The sequence below is a fragment of the Mustelus asterias genome, chromosome 8 (genome assembly GCF_964213995.1).
Source record: "Mustelus asterias chromosome 8, sMusAst1.hap1.1, whole genome shotgun sequence".
Taxonomy (NCBI): Eukaryota; Metazoa; Chordata; class Chondrichthyes; order Carcharhiniformes; family Triakidae; genus Mustelus; species Mustelus asterias.
Window position 1 is genome coordinate 128,218,782 of NC_135808.1, and position 19,488 is coordinate 128,238,269.

Genomic DNA, 19,488 nt, shown 5'->3' on the forward strand with positions numbered 1-19,488 from the left:
ACCAGAAAGAATGCTTTCTATGGCGCATCTGTTATGTGAGAATGACAGGGAATCTTAACCAGGTATCTGTGAACGTCCCTTAAGTTGGCTGGTTTTATATGGTAATTTCATGGAGCATGACCATTGATTTTCATGATGTCTGGGTGGGTGTGGGAATCTGGAAACAGATCATCCAGGATTGCTGCTCCTGACTCGAGTGATTCCTGCTGGAAAATCTCAGCATGTTTCGGTCAGAGTGTCTGTGCTACTCAGTTCCTTTGAGCCATGAGGTGGAGGTGCTGGCGTTGGACTAGGGTGGGCACAGTAAGAAGTCTCAACACCAGGTTAAAATCCATCAAGTTTATTTAGAATCACAAGCTTTCGGAGCATTGCTCATCTGATGAAGGAGCAGCGCTCCGAAAGCTTGTGATTCCAAATAAACCTGTTGGACTTTAACCTGGTGTTGTGTCAGTGTTTTAGATATTTAGTTTCCAGGTTTGTTCATAAAGAATGGCCCCTCAGATGAGGTTCTGGAGGGGAGGTGGCATCTATTCTCCAACGAGGATTATATTGCCCAAATGAGAAGGGGGGGAGGGGGAATTAAATAAAGATGCATCAACTCTCCCTGGATGAATTCCCTCCCTCAACTTCTCTCCTGCTGCTCCTTAATAACCCATCTCTTTAACTGTGTCCCAATGCAATGTTGCCTCATGTGGTTCAGTGTCAAAGTTTGTCTGAAGTGTCCTGTGAAGTTCCTTGGGATATTTTACCACGTTAACAGCTCAGTATAAATGATTTTAAGAAAGCGTTGCCCATTATTAAAATGCAAGTGAGTTGAATTGCTAGCTTGTACAAAGATCTTGTCACCTGTGTGGGGAATTTATGCAAATTTCAACGAACTTTTAATATACACTCGCAATAAACATATTAGCCAAATAAAATTTGAATGTGGAAATGCAGGTATCTGTTCTCAAACATGGCAATTTAATGGTACCTTTCATTACATTGCGCAGCAAACAGATGCAGGAGGGAGGTCAACCGTTGAAAAGCTGTCCTATGTCTTGCCTTCCATTGTGGGCAGCAAGTTCTGCATATGCGTATTAAATTCAGCAGGTTCACAAAGGTGTTTGTTAAAAATAAAGTTTTCTTGACCAAGGTTGAAGAGCTGAAAAGTCAACCTGACCTCTGTTTTTGCACAAATGCTGCCTGACCTGCTGAATGTTTCCAGCCATTTATTTTGATTTGATTTCCTTCATATGCAGCATTTTCTTTGCTTGCCTCCAGACCAATGGAATGTTCACCTTCAACTCAAGGTTTATAAAGGGGGACTGCAATGCAGAGGTGGGGTGGAGCAGGGTTTGAAATGTGTATACTTCAATGCCAGGAGTATTCGCAATAAAGTGGGTGAACTTGCAGCGTGGATCAGTACCTGGGACTTCGATGTTGTGGCTATTTCAGAGACATGGATAGAGCAGGGGCAGGAATGGATGCTGCAGGTCCCGGGGTTCAAATGTTTTAGTCGAAGTAGGGAAGGAGGTAGAAGAGGGGGAGGGGTAGCATTATTGGTCAGAGATTGTATCACAGTGTCAGAGAGGAGGTTTGATGAGGACTTATCTGTTGAGGTAGTATGGGCGGAGATTAGAAATAGGAGAGGAGAGGTCACCCTGTTGGGAGTCTTTTATAGACCTCCTAAAAGTTCTAGAGAGGTTGAGGAAAGGATTGCGGAGTCAATCCTGCTTAGGAGTGAAAGTAATAGGGCAATTGTTATGGGGGATTTTAACTTGACTAATATTGACTGGAATTGTTATAGCTCTAGCTCGTTAGAGGGGTCAGTTTTTGTTCAAAGCGTGCAGGAAGGTTTTTTGACTCAGTATGTAGACAGGCCAACTAGAGGTGAGGCTATATTGGATCTGGTGCTGGGAAATGAGCCAGACCAGGTGCTAGACTTGGAAGTTGGTGTGCATTTTGGTGATAGTGACCACAATTCGGTTACGTTCACCTTAGTGATGGAAAGGGATAGGCATGAACCTCGGGCCAGTGGTTTTAGCTGGGGGAAGGGTAATTATGAGGCTATTAGGAGAGAATTAGGAAACATAGGTTGGACTAGGAGATTACAGGGACTGGGAACGTCCGACATGTGGAGTTTTTTCAAGGAGCAGCTACTGCGAGTCTGTGATAGGTATGTCCCTGTCAGGCAAGGAGGAATTGGTAGGGCTAGGGAACCGTGGTGCACCAAAAAAGTTTCTTTGTTGGTTAAAAAGAAAAAGGAGGCTTATGTTCGGATGAGACGTGAGCACTCGGGTAGTGCACTAGAAAGCTTTAGATTGGCTAAGAGGGAGTTGAAGAGCGAGCTTAGAAGGGCTAAAAGGGGACATGAGAAGACTTTGGCGGATAGGGTTAAAGAGAATCCTAAGGCGTTCTATAGGTATGTCAAGAACAGAAGGTTGGTTAGGGCAAGTTTAGGGCCAGTTATAGATGGCAGAGGGAAGTTATGTGTGGAACCGGAGGAGATTGGTGAAGCATTGAACCAATATTTCTCTTCGGTGTTCACGCAAGGGGACATGAATATAGCTGAGGAGGACACTGGGTTGCAAGGGAGTAGAATAGACAGTATTACAGTTGATAAGGAGGATGTGCAGGATATTCTGGAGGGTCTGAAAATAGATAAATCCCCTGGTCCGGATGGGATTTATCCAAGGATTCTCTGGGAGGCAAGAGAAGTGATTGCAGAGCCTCTGGCTCTGATCTTCAGGTCGTCGTTGGCCTCTGGTATAGTACCAGAAGATTGGAGGTTAGCGAATGTTGTCCCATTGTTTAAGAAGGGGAACAGAGACTTCCCCGGGAATTATAGACCGGTGAGTCTCACTTCTGTTGTCGGCAAGATGTTGGAAAAAATTATAAGGGATAGGATTTATAGTTATTTGGAGAGTAATGAATTGATAGGTGATAGTCAGCATGGTTTTGTGGCAGGTAGGTCGTGCCTTACTAACCTTATTGAGTTTTTTGAGAAAGTGACCAAGGAGGTGGATGGGGGCAAGGCAGTGGACGTGGTATATATGGATTTTAGTAAGGCGTTTGATAAGGTTCACCATGGTAGGCTTCTGCAGAAAATGCAGATGTATGGGATTGGGGGTGATCTAGGAAATTGGATCAGGAATTGGCTAGCGGATAGGAAACAGAGGGTGGTGGTTGATAGTAAATATTCATCATGGAGTGCGGTTACAAGTGGTGTACCTCAGGGATCTGTTTTGGGGCCACTGCTGTTTGTAATATTTATTAATGATCTGGATGAGGGTATAGTTGGGTGGATTAGCAAATTTGCTGATGACACCAAAGTCGGTGGTGTGGTAGACAGTGAGGAAGGGTGTCGTAGTTTGCAGGAAGACTTAGACAGGTTGCAAAGTTGGGCCGAGAGGTGGCGGATGGAGTTTAATGCGGAGAAGTGTGAGGTAATTCACTTTGGTAGGAATAACAGATGTGTTGAGTATAGGGCTAACGGGAGGACTTTGAATAGTGTGGAGGAGCAGAGGGATCTAGGTGTATGTGTGCATAGATCCCTGAAAGTTGGGAATCAAGTAGATAAGGTTGTTAAGAAGGCATATGGTGTCTTGGCGTTTATTGGTAGGGGGATTGAATTTAGGAGTCGTAGCGTTATGTTGCAACTGTACACAACTCTGGTGCGGCCGCACTTGGAGTACTGTGTGCAGTTCTGGTCCCCACATTACAGGAAGGATGTGGAGGCTTTGGAGAGGGTGCAGAGGAGGTTTACCAGGATGTTGCCTGGTATGGAGGGGAGATCCTATGAGGAGAGGCTGAGGGATTTGGGATTGTTTTCGCTGGAAAGGCGGCGGCTAAGAGGGGATCTTATTGAAACATATAAGATGATTAGAGGTTTAGATAGGGTGGATAGTGATAGCCTTTTTCCTCTGATGGAGAAATCCAGCACGAGGGGGCATGGCTTTAAATTGAGGGGGGGTAGTTATAGAACCGATGTCAGGGGTAGGTTCTTTACCCAGAGGGTGGTGAGGGATTGGAATGCCCTGCCAGCATCAGTAGTAAATGCGCCTAGTTTGGGGGCGTTTAAGAGATCCGTAGATAGGTTCATGGACGAAAAGAAATTGGTTTAGGTTGGAGGGTCACAGTTTTTTTTTTAACTGGTCGGTGCAACATCGTGGGCCGAAGGGCCTGTTCTGCGCTGTAATGTTCTATGTTCTATGTTCTATGTTCTAAGGAGGAGGAGTGATAATTAAGTTGCGTCAAGCTCTGGTTTGACAGCATCTGGAGAATTTTGTTTGGTTCATGGGCACTGGATCCAAGGAAGAATATATTAGCCTTGGATTAGATGTTGCAAAGCTTCACCAGAATCATACTGGGGCTAAATGGGTTATTTGTGTATAAACTGTGCTTGTATTCCCTTGACAGTAGAAGATTGAGCAGTAATCTAACTGAGATATTGAGATTATTACTGTAATTATAATTGTTCTATGATTAAAGAATTGAATAGGATAGATCGAGGGAAAGGTGGGAGGGAGTTAGGAACAAGGATCTTAAAAAAGCGAGGCTAGTTAGGTGTTATGTCAAGAAACACGCCTACACACACGAGGTGGTGGAAATCCTGACACAATCTGCCACCAAAATGCTGTTGAGACTATGGGGTCAATTGAAAATTTCAAAACTGACATTTTTTGTTAGTTGAGGATGTGAATGGTCCTGGAACTAAGATGGGGTTGAAACACCTGTCAGCCAGGATCTACATAAATGGTTTTCAGGTTTGGGGCTGAAAAGGGCCAGAAGGTAGGTTTTTTTTTGTTCCAAAACTTGACCGCATCAGTTTTGGGAGACGTGCATATCAGGAGCTTGCGTCACCAGTAAAATAAATAGCATCCTACTTGGTGGTAACTTGAATTTGATATCTGCCCTAAGGTTGTAAAGAAAGTGTTTGGGAGTGTCTGTAGTTTGATATCTTTGGGTTAATTTATCTGAAGACTGTAGAAAAATGCCTTAAAATGGTATTATAATCACAATAGTCTACTTCTCCATGTCTAGTCAAAAGCAAAATGTGTAACAAAGCCTTTTGTGCAGTTCTTCATTCTCTCGTTGAGGCAGATTAGATAATGCACAGCTACCAAGAATTTCCATCTGGGTTTCATGTTGCCCTAATGTGGTTGGGTAAATTAATATGTACTTAATACTTTCATTTGGGTGGGGGGTTGTAAACTAAATCTCTAAATCTGTAGTTGAAGTATAATGAAGCTTTATTATATTCCTCTACCTAAAAGCCTTTCCACACTCTCCTTTCTCCCCTTCCCATCTTATTGCCATTTGCCATGCATTTTTTATTTGAGAAAAGGTGCTTCAATAAATAACTGTTGTGTGTGGGGCAATCAAGTTGATTAGGAGTTGCACAGAATGAACAGGGACTGTAACATATTCCACAATGGATATGACAAAACTAAAAGTTTAAAATTTATTTATTAGTCACAAATAAGAACATAGAACAGTACAGCACAGAACAGGCCCTTCGGCCCACGATGTTGTGCCGAGCTTTATCTGAAACCAAGATCAAGCTATCCCACTCCCTATCATCCTGGTGTGCTCCATGTGCCTATCCAATAACCGCTTAAATGTTCCTAAAGTGTCTGACTCCACTATCACTGCAGGCAGTCCATTCCACACCCCAACCGCTCTCTGCGTAAAGAACCTACCTCTGATATCCTTCCTATATCTCCCACCATGAACCCTATAGTTATGCCCCCTTGTATTAGCTCCATCCACCCGAGGAAATAGTCTTTGAACGTTCACTCTATCTATCCCCTTCATCATTTTATAAACCTCTATTAAGTCTCCCCTCAGCCTCCTCCGCTCCAGAGAGAACAGCCCGAGCTCCCTCAACCTTTCCTCATAAGATCTACCCTCCAAACCAGGCAGCATCCTGGTAAATCTCCTCTGCACTCTTTCCAGCGCTTCCACATCCTTCTTATAGTGAGGTGACCAGAACTGCACACAATATTCCAAATGCGGTCTCACCAAGGTCCTGTACAGTTGCAGCATAACCCCATGGCTCTTAAACTCCAACCCCCTGTTAATAAAAGCTAACACACTATAGGCCTTCTTCACAGCTCTATCCACTTGAGTGGCAACCTTTAGAGATCTGTGGATATGGACCCCAAGATCTCTCTGTTCCTCCACAGTCTTCAGAACCCTACCTTTGACCCTGTAATCCTCATTTAAATTAGTCCTACCAAAATGAATCACCTCACATTTATCAGGGTTAAACTCTATTTGCCATTTTTCAGCCCAGCTTTGCATCCTATCTATGTCTCTTTGCAGCCTACAACAGCCCTTCACCTCATCCACTACTCCACCAATCTTGGTGTCATCAGCAAATTTACTGATCCACCCTTCAGCCCCCTCCTCTAAGTCATTAATAAAAATCACAAAGAGCAGAGGACCAAGCACTGATCCCTGCAGCACTCCGCTAGCATCCTGCCTCCAATCCGAAAATTTTCCATCGACCACCACCCTCTGTCTTCGATCAGACAGCCAGTTACCTATCCAATCGGCCAACTTTCCCTCTATCCCACACCTCCTCACTTTCATCATAAGCCGACCATGGGGGACCTTATCAAACGCCTTACTAAAATCCATGTATATGACATCAACTGCCCTACCTTCATCAACACACTTAGTTACCTCCTCAAAAAATTCTATCAAATTTGTGAGGCACGACTTGCCCTTCACGAATCCGTGCTGACTATCCTGGATTAATCCGCATCTTTCTAAATGGTCTTAAATCCCATCTCTAAGGACCTTTTCCATCAATTTACCAACCACCGAAGTAAGACTAACCGGTCTATAATTACCAGGGTCATTTCTATTCCCTTTCTTAAACAGAGGAACAACATTCGCCATTCTCCAGTCCTCTGGCACCATCCCCGTGGACAGCGAGGACCCAAAGATCAAAGCCAAAGGCTCTGCAATCTCATCCCTTGCATCCCAAAGAATCCTAGGATACATTTCATCAGGCCCAGGGGACTTATCGACCTTCAGTTTATTCAAAACTGCCAGGACATCCTCCCTCCGAGCATCTATTTCCTCCAGCCTATTGGCCTGTAACACCTTCTCTTCCTCAAAAACATGGCCCCTCTCCTTGGTGAACACTGAAGAAAAGTATTCATTCATCACCTCGCCTATCTCTACTGACTCCATACACAAGTTCCCACTACTGTCCTTGACCGGCCCTAACCTCACCCTGGTTATTCTTTTATTCCTCACATAAGAGTAAAAAGCCTTGGGGTTTTCCTTGATCCGACCCGCCAAGGACTTCTCATGTCCCCTCCTAGCTCTCCTAAGCCCCTTTTTCAGCCCATTCCTTGCTAACTTGTAACCCTCAATCGAGCCATCTGAACCTTGTTTCCTCATCCCTATATAAGCTTCCCTCTTCCTTTTCACAAGACATTCCACCTCTTTCGTGAACCATGGTTCCCTCACTCGGCCATTTCCTCCCTGCCTGACAGGGACATACCTATCAAGGACATCCAGTATTTGTTCCTTGAAAAAGTTCCACTTTTCATTAGTTCCTTTCTCTGACAGTTTCTGTTCCCAACTTATGCCCCCTAATTCTTGCCTAATTGCATCATCATTACCTCTCCCCCAATTGTAAACCTTGCCCTGCCGTACGGCCCTATCCCTCTCCATTGCAATAACAAAAGACACCGAATTGTGGTCACTATCTCCAAAGTGCTCTCCCACAACCAAATCTAACACTTGGCCTGGTTCATTTCCCAGTACCAAATCCAATGTGGCCTCACCTCTTGTCGGCCTATCCACATATTGTGTCAGGAAACCCTCCTGCACACACTGCACAAAAACTGCCCCATCCGAACTATTTGACCTACAAAGGCTCCAATCAATATTTGGAAAGTTAAAGTCCCCCATGACAACTACCCTGTGACCCCCACACATATCCATAATCTGCTTAGCAATTTCTTCCTCCACATCTCTATTACTATTTGGGGGCCTATAGTAAACTCCTAACAACGTGACCGCTCCTTTCCTATTTCTAACCTCAGCCCATATTACCTCCGTGTGCAGATCCCCCTCGAAGTGTCTTTCCGCAGCCGTTAAACTATCCTTGATTAACAATGCCACTCCTCCACCTCTTTTACCAGCTTCCCTACACTTAGTGAAACATCTATACCCCGGAACGTCCAACAACCATTCCTGTCCTTGTTCTACCCACGTCTCCGTAATGGCCACAACATTGTAGTCCCAAGTACCAATCCACGCCCCAAGTTCATCTACCTTGTTCCGGATGCTCCTTGCATTGAAGTAGACACACTTCAACCCACCTTCCTGTCTACCGGTACCCACCCTTGACCCTGATACCGTCCCCAATACCTCACCACCCTCACTGACTTCTGGACTACAACTCCTTTTCCCACTCCCCAGACAAATTAGTTTAAACCCCCCTGAAGAACCGTAATAAATTTCCCTCCTAGGATATTGGTGCCCCTCTGGTTCAGGTGCACCCCGTCCTGTTTGTACAGGTCCCACCTTCCCCAGAATGTATTCCAATTATCCACGTATCTGAAACCCTCCCCCCTACACCATCCCTGCAACCACATGTTTAACTGCACTCTCTCCCTGTTCCTCAACTCACTATCACGTGGCACCGGCAACGTACCAGAGATGACCACATGTTTTGTCTTGGCTCTCAGCTTCCAGCCCATCTCCAGAAATTCCTGCTTTAAATCCCCATCCCTTCTCTTACCTATGTCATTGGTACCAATGTGTACCACGACTTGTGACTGTTTCCCCTCCCCCTTCAGAATCCAGAAAACACGGTCCGAGACGTCACGGACCTTGGCATCCGGTAGGCAACATACCATCCGTGAGTCTCTTTTTTGCTGCCACAGAACCGCCTATCTATCCCTCTCACTAACGAGTCCCCAATAACTATTGCCCTCCCGCTCTGCCCCTTACCCTCCCGAGCCACAGAGACGGACACAGTGCTGGAGATCCCCTCACTGCGGCTGACCACTGGTATGTCATCCCCCTCAACTGTATCCAAAGCGGAATACTTGTTGCTAAGGGGAATGACCACCGGGGATCCCTGCACTGACTGCTTCCTCCCAGCCCCTCTCACCATTCCTCGGAGTAAGTGTATTCCTAAAGCTTCTGTCTATGGCCACCTCTGCGTCCCTAATGATCCTAAGTTCATCCAACTACAGCTCCAGTTCCCTAACACGGTTTTGGAGGAGCTGCAGATGGGTGCGCGTCCCACAGGTGTAATCAGCAGGGACACTGTCGTCGTCCCTCACCTCAAACATAGTGCAAGAGGAACATAGCACTGCCTGCACACCCATCCCCTCTAGATACCTTGCCAGTACCAGGTAGAAACAGCAAAAATGAATTAAACTCACCCCTGCTCGTCCTTTCTGCCTAAGCCCTGTGAGCCAAAGCCTTATAGCTCACACTCTGCTTCCCACACACTACACTGCCCACTCCCGACGCTGCCCGCTCTATACTGCAGCCTACCTTTTATACTTCGCGCGCTTAAAAAACCCTTCCCAGACTCCTTAGCAGCCCACTTCCAGTTTTCACTTTAAACTTAAAATACTACTGCAAAAGTAAAGGCCAAAAAAAAACACACTCACTAGCTGACTAATTAAATAAATAAACAATTCAATTAATCTCTCACCAGCACTGCTGCCTCCAATCACTCCCTCTCAGCTTGCTCCAGTGGAACAATGAGGCTTATGTTAACACTGCAATGAAGTTACTGTGAAATTCCCTTAGTCATCACACTCCGGCGCCTGTTCGGGTCAATGTACCTAATAAGCACGTCTTTAAGACTGGGAGGAAACCGGGGCACCCGGAGGAAACCCACGCAGACACTGGGAGAGCATGCAAACTCCACACAGACAATGATCCAAGCCAGGAATTGAACCTGGCTCCCTGGTGCTGTGAGGCAGCAATGCTAACCACTGTGCCGCCCCAAATCAGGGCATGAATTAACAAGTGGGATAACAACTGAGGGCCAGTGACAAGAAAATAGTTGATGTAAACTTTTGTGAGCCCAACTTGAGATATTTTTCAAAATTGAAAATATTTGCAATTTATCAGTTTAAGTTTATTTATTAGTGTCACAAGTAGGCGTAGATTAACATTGCAATGACGTTACTGTGGAAAATCTCCAAGTCACTACGCTTTGGTGCCTGTTTGGGTGCACTGAGGGAGAATTTAGCATGGCCAATGCACCTAACCAGGACATTTTTCAGACTGGGAGGAAACCAGAGCACCCGGAGGAAACCCGCGCAGACACGGGGAGAACCTGCAGACTCCGCGCAGACAATGACCCAAGCCGGTGCAGTGAGGCAGCAGTGCTAACCACTGTGCCACCGTGCCGCCAAGGTATCAATGACCTATAACTGAGGATACAATTGAAATATTGACTTGTTTTGTTTGAATTATTAGTTAGATGCATTCTGATTAAACGTAACTGTTTTTAAATGGGGTTATTACAATACCCACCACTTGCAGCACCCATGTTTATCACAAACAGGAATCCGTAACTTTGCCAAGAGGGAGAACATGCTTCACAGCCGAACCAATCGTTTTAAGACGTGCACATTTTTGGTTGCACAGCAATCTTAAAGGTTCTGCACAGTGCATTAATGGGCCGTCCACGATGAAGGGAAAATAGATGGAGCATTTGTGTTGACCATTTGCTATCACCATTGAAGACAATTGCAAAGACACTGTTGACATCACATTAAGTGGACTGGGTGGGCAATTCCATAAACTTTAGCACCTAGTTAAAGTGCTATTTAAGTGTTAACTATTTACTGGGGGATCTGAGATCTGGGTGAATATCTTGTTATGACATCCAGGAACAGCTGAATGAAGCTGCCTGGGGTTTCCACTTTCAATCTGCTACAGTTATTAACAGCTGATGACAATTTCAGTCATCTTCAGCCAGCTGTTTACTAAATACAGCCTGATTGTTAGATCAATTTGATGTGCATTGATTGGAAAAATTCCACTATGTGCAGGTTTTCTTTAGGGTTGTCACTCGCTGCAAGAGGGGGCTGATACTCGCACGAAAACTCTATAAAAGCGGCTTGTGTTTGTTCCCAAAAGGCTTAAAACTGATGAAACAAGAAGATAGGATACAATTTTCGCCTGAAGCAATAGGTGATCTCAATCTGCCTTTCATTGCAGACATGGCATGTCCTGTTTCTCCACTTTCTGGAAGATGGCCAGTTAGTGATTGGTAGTCCATCTTGACAGTGAGTTTACTGGGCATTCTGAATCTCTTGCTGTTAAGATTGCCATCAGTATGAATAAATATTGGGTATTTTTGGAATCCCGTTTTCTTAATGTTCAGATTAATAATTGTGATGAAGTGTGCCCAGGTAGCCCTTTGGTCAAGGGATTCTTGTTCTGGTCCAGCTAACTGGAGCTGAGGCTGAAGCGTGCAACCTCAGAGCACATTCCAGAGCGATTGGAAAAACGCTTCCCTGTTTTGTACATTTTTCTTGCATAGATTAGGAAAAGTTAACTTTCTAGCTGCGAGTTTTTACCATCTGGATAAGAATGGTTCGATTAAGCAGACGCAGCATGGATTCATGAGGGGAAAGTCGTGCTTGACGAACTTGTTGGATTTTTATGAAGATGTGACTAGTGCGGTTGACGGAGGGGAACTGGTGGATGCGGTGTTTTTGGATTTCCAAAAGGCGCTTGATAAGGTGTCTCACAAAAGGTTGCTGAAGAAGATTGGGTCACACGGAGTTGGGGGTAGGGCGTTAGCGTGGATTGGCTATCCGACAGGAAGCAGAGAGTCGAAATCAATGGGTGCTTTTCTGGTTGGCAGATGGTAACTAGTGGCGTTCCGCAGGGATCGGTACTGGGGCCTCAACTATTTACCATTTATATAGATGATCTGGAGGAGGGGACTGAGTATAGGGTAACAAAGTTTGCAGACGACACAAAGATAAGTGGAAAAGTGAATCGTGTGGAGGGTGTAGAAGGTCTGCAGAGAGATTTGGACAGGCTGAGTGAGTGGGCGAGGATCTGGCAGATGGAGTATAACGTTGACAAATGCGAGGTTATTCACTTTGGAAGAAATAATAGCAAATTGGATTATTATCTAAATGGAAAGAAATTACAACATGCTGCTGTGCAGAGGGACCTGGGGGTCCTTGTGCATGAGACGCAAAAACCCAGTCTGCAGGTGCAACAGGTGATCAAGAAGGCAAGTGGGATGTTGGCCTATATCGCAAGGGGGATAGAATATAAAAGCAGAGCTGTCTTGCTGCATCTGTACAGGGCATTGGTGAGGCCGCAGCTGGAATACTGTGTGCAGTATTGGTCCCCTTATTTGCGGAAGGATATATTGGCCTTGGAGGGAGTGCAGAGAAGGTTCACCAGGTTGATACCAGAGATATGGGGTGTTGATTGAGGAGAGACTGAGCAGATTGGGTTTGTAGTCGTTGGAATTTAGAAGGCTGAGGGGGGATCTTCTAGAGACCTATAAGATAATGAAGGGGCTGGATAGGGTAGAGGTGAAGAGATTCTTTCCACTTAGAAAGGAAGCTAGAACTGGAGGGCACAGCCTCAAAATAAAGGGGGGTCAGTTTAGGACAGAGTTGAGGAGGAACTTCTTCTCTCAGAGGGTGGTGAATCTCTGGAATTCTCTGCCCACTGAAGTGGTGGAGGCTACCTCGTTGAATATGTTAAAATCACGGATAGATGGATTCCTGATCGGTAAGGGAATTAGGGGTTATAGGGATCAGGCGGGTAAGTGGAACTGATCCACTTCAGATCAGCCATGATCTTATTGAATGGTGGGGCAGGCTCGAGGGGCTAGATGGCCTACTCCTGCTCCTATTTCTTATGTTATGTTCTTTTCTGGTACATGTGCTAGAAAGAAGACAAATGTGCATTTTGACTGTCTCCAGAGTGTTTGTGTTAGATGGTTATGCAAGCAAAAAGGCAACCAATGTTACAAATACAGCAAGGCTGCATAAGCATGCAAATGAACAAATGACTTAATGTCTTACTTTTGATTACTTTTTTTTTGAGTTGTACCACAGGATATCTCTGTTTGATATCCTATCTGAAAGATTGCATCTATCTGCACTGCCTGGAAGTATGAGCCTAGATTGTGTGTCAAAGTCCATAACAGGGCTTTAACTTTGATCTAAAATGAGCGCGTCATCATCCGAACCAAGGTGACGATCCCAACCCTTGTGTTTTCTCTTAGCCTATGGTTTGATGCCATGTCATTTGATTTATTCCTCAGTGACCATACAGATTTGGTTGTTTTGTACTGTGGCGGAAATTCATGCATCATCATGATGCTGTGCTGTGAACAAGCATTGAACCTGTGGATAATCATCTGTAGTAATGGAGGGATGACCAAACATTCATGTGTAGTTGTGAGTTTTAAAGTTTGTAAATTGCACTTATTGCACAATTGAAATCTTGAAAACGCGAAGGAAGATGAATGCAATGTAATAATCAGCAAGTTTATTAAGCTGACTGACCAGCCTGTGAAGTGGAGCTTCAGCTCGAGTCGTCAAGGAAATATTTGAATCATTTGAGAGACGGATGGATGATATGACGGGCTAATGCTATGTGTTCTCTCAATGTTATGGCTTTCATAGAATCCCTACAGTGCAGAAGGAGGCCATTGGGCCCATCGAGTCTGCACCTACCACAATCCCACCCAGGCACCATTTCCGTAATCCCACATATTTATCCTGCTAATCCCCCTGACACGAGGGTCATTTTAGCATGGCCAATCAGCCCAACCCGCACACCTTTGGACTGTGGGAGGAAACCGGAGCACTTGAAGGAAATCCTCGCAGACAAGGGGCGAACGTGAAAACTCCACACAGTGACCCGAGGCCGGAATTGAACTTGGGTCCCTGGCGCTATGAGGCAGCAGTGCTGACCACTGTGCTGCATGTTTGGATGGGTCAAATGGCTTTCCTCATTCTGTGATCAGTCTCTGATCTTCCAGTCAACCATAGAAACATGGCATGTTGACTTGGGTAATATACCAAGAATATGATGTGCTTTTGAGTTGTAGCAAATTTTCTTGTTGTTGAACTTCATTACTTTAGGAATGGTGCGCATTCCTGAAGTGTGAACTTCAGCATTATTTTTAAACTAGCAGCAGGTCTTGATAAAGGAGCAAAAGCTATTAAGTCCTAGGTGATGAATATGATAGGAACGCAGTGATTTCTTTCGGATGGATTTTTACAGGTTGTGTGATGTAGAATTGAACATTTTTCCATTTAGATAATTTGCCTTTCTGTTTTTCTTTCAGCCAAAATGGATAACCTCACATTTATCCACATTAAACTCCATCTGCCAAATTTTGGCCATTCTCCTAGCCTATCTATATCCATCTGTAAAATCTTTATCTCCTCTTCACTGCCTGCTTTTCCACTTTTTTTATATCACCAAATTTTGCTACGTTACAATCTGTCCCTGCTTGCAGATCATTTATATAGATTGTAAACAGTTGAGGTCCGAGGACTGACCCCTGCTAGTTGCGTTTTGCCAGCCAGTGAAGGACCCATTTATCCCAACCCTCTACTTTTTGGCAGTCAGTCAATCCTCAATCCAATCTAGTACTCTACCCACAATCCAAAGCTCTGCAACAGGTCATCCAGACTCAAAATGTTGGCTCTATTTTGTCTCCTCCAGCATTTTTCTAAGTTGGTTGTTGATGGAATAGCTTTTGCACTGAGGTACATGTTCTGACTATCCAGACGTTTCTCTGTTTGCTATCTTACTACTGTTTGCATTAATATCGCATATTTCACAAATATTTGCATGCACTTGTCTACCTTTCCTGAATCTTATTTGGGCATCTAACTTCATCGTCATTCTGCTGCGTAGGCAATTTTGCACACTGCTCTCACGAAGCAATATCTGCATCAGTGCCTCTTCTGATATTCTACCCTTCAAATAGTTCCTGGACTTGACTTGCTACAACTGTCTCTAAATCTGGACAAATGTTGGCTCCACCTTCCTTCCTTCAGTTGTCCCACGGTATCACTGACTTGAATTCTGGACTTGCCCTTCAGGTTTCCATGTGTCCTACATAACGGGACACCCAAAGTTCTGCTTCAAAGATGTTTACAAGTGTGTTTACTGTACTTGGGAGTCACTAGCGGATGACACAGGAAAATGGTGACACCTTCTGTGGTTTCAAGTGCACAACCAGTGGCCTGGCAACAGGCATCAATGCCGAAAACAATAACAATGGCTAGCTTCACGTATGGTACTTGTGGCAGAACTTGCGCCTCAAGGTTTATCCTCTTCGACCATCAGCAAAGGTGCACCATGTGAAGATGCCTAAAGTGAAATGGATTCAGTTGCTTTGTGTCCATCATCCTTTGTAGATGCAAGAATGTTAGAAAATTAGGCTTTGGAGTTTTCAGCATCCATTCACATGTACGTTTTTGTTGTCGCTCCAGACTGGGACCCATTACACTATTTCCACTTTCTTCTGTGTTTATACTTTCTTTACCCTTCCTAGCCCACTCTCTCTTATCATGGGGCTTTTCACTTTTCTCCTCTCAGATACTCTGTCCTCCCTAATGCCTCCCCAACCCTTTAGTGTGCCTCATTTTCCCTTGGCCTGATCCAGGTTCGACTCCATCTTAAGTGCACAGCTTCCCTCAATGCCCCTTAGAGTTTTCCTGCGGGGCCCATTGAGACACTTGATGCTCCCTCATTACTAGCAACCACCCAACTGCCCCATCCCACTCCAGCTGAACTGCTTGCCCACTGTGCCCCTGGGTGATAATCTTGTCCATCTCCCTATACAACATGCCCCTCCCACTGGTGATCCTTTGGACTCTGCTGACATGCCCCTCTCTTTATCACGCTCCACAATTTCTGTTCACTTATGAACAAGGGCCTCGTCATCAATAAAATTATTATGTATAATTGCAAACATCATGATCTTGGGGCGATGACATCTTCTCCATAAATGAAGCCTCCCAGATTAGAACGTGCTGGAAGAATTTGTCCCAGACTTTTTGGCAGTAGGTCATGAACGTTGAATCTGTTCCTTGTTCCACCGATGTCTGACCCGCTGAGCATCTCTGAGCATCATGTTTTTGTATTAGAACATCACACAGTTACTAAGTTTCTAAATTTTTAAGGTTAACTTGAACTATGTGACAACAGAAACAAACGACAACAAACTGATCAAAACTAATCGGTTAAATATAAACGCAAATAGTGGATGTGTTGAAAAAAGCTTTTAGCTTAATGCGGGACCAGTATCTGCACTGAAGGAGAGAGAACTCTATATAATAAATAACAAAGCCAAGGTTGACAAAAGAAATGAGATAACAAACCTGAAAGAAGGACATGATAAGAGTACAGAGAATAGTGTAGATACAGCGGACTGGGAGCTGTATCTTGTACAATATGTAACTTTAAAAATGTGAAGAGTTGCAAAATGGAATATGAAAAGAAAGCTGAGAAGGATTAAAAGATTCACTCAGTTTTTCTATTTCCTTGAGAGGAAGTCAAGTATAATCTGGGTTCTTTAAAGACATACTTGTAGGATTGTAACTGAAAATAAGGAAATGTCAGATTTGTTGAATCGCGACTTTCCTCTTTCACAGAGGAAAAGGATCATGTCCCTGACGTTCGAGGGAAACTAACACAAGAACTTGACAAAGTTAACAAAAGCAAGAAAACAGTTTGAGAAAAAAATGGCTGTATGAAAGACTGGCACATGCCCAGAAACTGATAAAAGGATAGAATAAAGGAGGCTGGTACGTTAGCTGTGATTCTCCGTGGTTGTGTCACTTCAGATTAGCAAATTGCAAATGTAGCTCCATTGAATAAGGAGGTGAGTGAGACATCCAAGAAATTATGGACCTGTTTGTCTCCACATCTTTTGTGACTCTGGAATCTAGGACAAGGGGACATAATCTTAATGTCACAGACCATTCAAGAGAGAATTTAGGAAACATTTCTTCAGTTCGAGTGGTAGAAGTGTGAGTTCTATAAAAAGCAGTAGGTGTTAGCTAGTTACAATTGAGATTGATAGATTTTTTGCTAGCCAAAGGTATGAAAGTATATTGAGTTATGTCACTTGAATGGATGATGAATGATGATATAGCCGTGAATACAAAGAACAATACAGCACAGGAACAGGCCCTTCGGCCCTCCAAGCCCGTGCCGCTCCCTGGTCCAAACTAGACCATTCTTTTGTATCCCTCCATTCCCACTCTGTTCATATGGCTATCTAGATAAGTCTTAAACGTTCCCAGTGTGTCCGCCTTCACCACCTTGCCTGGCAGCGCATTCCAGGCCCCCACCACCCTCTGTGTCAAATATGTCCTTCTGATATCCGTGTTAAACCTCCCCCCCTTCACCTTGAACCTATGACCCCTCGTGAACGTCACCACCGACCTGGGCAAAAACTTCCCACCGTTCACCCTATCTATGCCTTTCATAATTTTATACACCTCATATTAAGTCTCCCCTCATCCTCCGTCTTTCCAGGGAGAACAACCCCAGTTTACCCAATCTCTCCTCATAACTAAGCCCCTCCATACCAGGCAACATCCTGGTAAACCTCCTCTGTACTCTCTCCAAAGCCTCCACGTCCTTCTGGTAGTGCGGCGACCAGAACTGGGCGCAGTATTCCAGATGCGGCCGAACCAACGTTCTATACATCTGCAACATCAGACCCCAACTTTTATACTCTATGCCCCGTCCTATAAAGGCAAGCATGCCATATGCCTTCTTCACCACCTTCTCCACCTGTGACGTCACCTTCAAGGATCTGTGGACTTGCACACCCAGGTCCCTCTGCGTATCTACACCCTTTATGGTTCTGCCATTTATCGTATAGCTCCTCCCTACATTATTTCTACCAAAATGCATCACTTCGCATTTATCAGGATTGAACTCCATCTGCCATTTCTTTGCCCAAATTTCCAGCCTATCTATATCCTTCTGTAGCTTCTGACAATGCTCCTCACTATCTGCAAGTCCTGTCAATTTTGTGTCGTCCGCAAACTTACTGATCACCCCAGTTACACCTTCTTCCAGATCGTTTATATAAATCACAAACAGCAGAGGTCCCAATACAGAGCCCTGCGGAACACCACTAGTCACAGGCCTCCAGCCAGAAAAAGACCCTTCCACTACCACCCTCTGTCTTCTGTGACCAAGCCAGTTCTCCACCCATCTAGCCACCTCCCCCTTTATCCCATGAGATCCAACCTTTTTCACCAGCCTACCATGAGGGACTTTGTCAAACGCTTTACTAAAGTCCATATAGACGACATCCACGGCCCTTCCCTTGTCAACCATTCTGGTCACTTCAAAAAACTCCACCAGGTTAGTGAGGCATGACCTCCCTCTCACAAAACCATGTTGACTATCGTTAATGAGTTTATTCCTTTCTAAATGCGCATACATCCTATCTCTAAGAATCTTCTCCAACAACTTCCCCACCACGGACGTCAAGCTCACCGGCCTATAATTACCCGGGTTATCCTTCCTACCCTTCTTAAATAACGGGACCACATTAGCTATCCTCCAATCCTCTGGGAGCTCACCTGCGTCCAGTGATGAGACAAAGATTTGCATCAGAGGCCCAGCGATTTCATCTCTCGTCTCCCTGAGCAGCCTTGGATAGATTCCATCAGGCCCTGGGGATTTGTCAGTCTTTATATCCTCTAACAAACCTAACACTTCCTCCCTTGTAATGGAGATTTTCTCCAACGGTTCAACACTCCCCTCCGAGACACTCCCAGTCAACACATCCCTCTCCTTTGTGAATAACGACGCAAAGTATTCATTTAGGATCTCCCCAACTTCTTTGGGCTCCAAGAATAGTGGAATAGGCTCGAGGGGCTGAAGATTCCGGTGAGTAACCTGCAGACCAAGGCCCATGATGCAGATGTTATCGAAGTTGAGGTAAACAAAAAGTGGTTATTCCTTTGCCAGTCTGCAGCAACCTATGCCTCCTAAATCTCGCCTAATCGCATCATAATTTCCTTTCCCCCAGCTATAACTCTTGCCCTTCGGTATATACCTATCCCTTTCCATCGCTAAGGTAAACGTAATCGAATTGTGGTCACTATCACCAAAGTGCTCACCTACCTCCAAATCTAACACCTGGCCTGGTTCGTTACCCAGTACCAAATCCAATGTGGCCTCGCCTCTTGTTGGTCTATCTACATACTGTGTCAGGAAGCCTTCCTGCACACATTGGACAAAAACTGACCCCTCTAAAGTACTCAAACTATAACTTATCCAGTCAATATTTGTAAAGTTCAAGTCCCCCATAACAACTACCCCGTTACTTTCGCTCCTATCCAGAATTGGTATTTATCGGCAGTGAGAATCGGTATTAATCGGCCTTTGTCAGCCCCCATGACGGGCCTCTCTGTGCGAGGGCAACACTGACTGAAATCACTTGTCACCAAATGACTCATTGCTGTTGTG

General features: G+C 44.8%; 1 protein-coding gene across 1 annotated transcript in view; it reads left to right on the forward strand.

Moving 5' to 3' along the window:
* The window catches only part of gipc2 (GIPC PDZ domain containing family, member 2), a 76,755-nt gene that overhangs the window by 27,078 nt on the left and 30,189 nt on the right, over positions 1-19,488 (forward strand). The gene's annotated exons all lie outside the window — the stretch shown is intronic.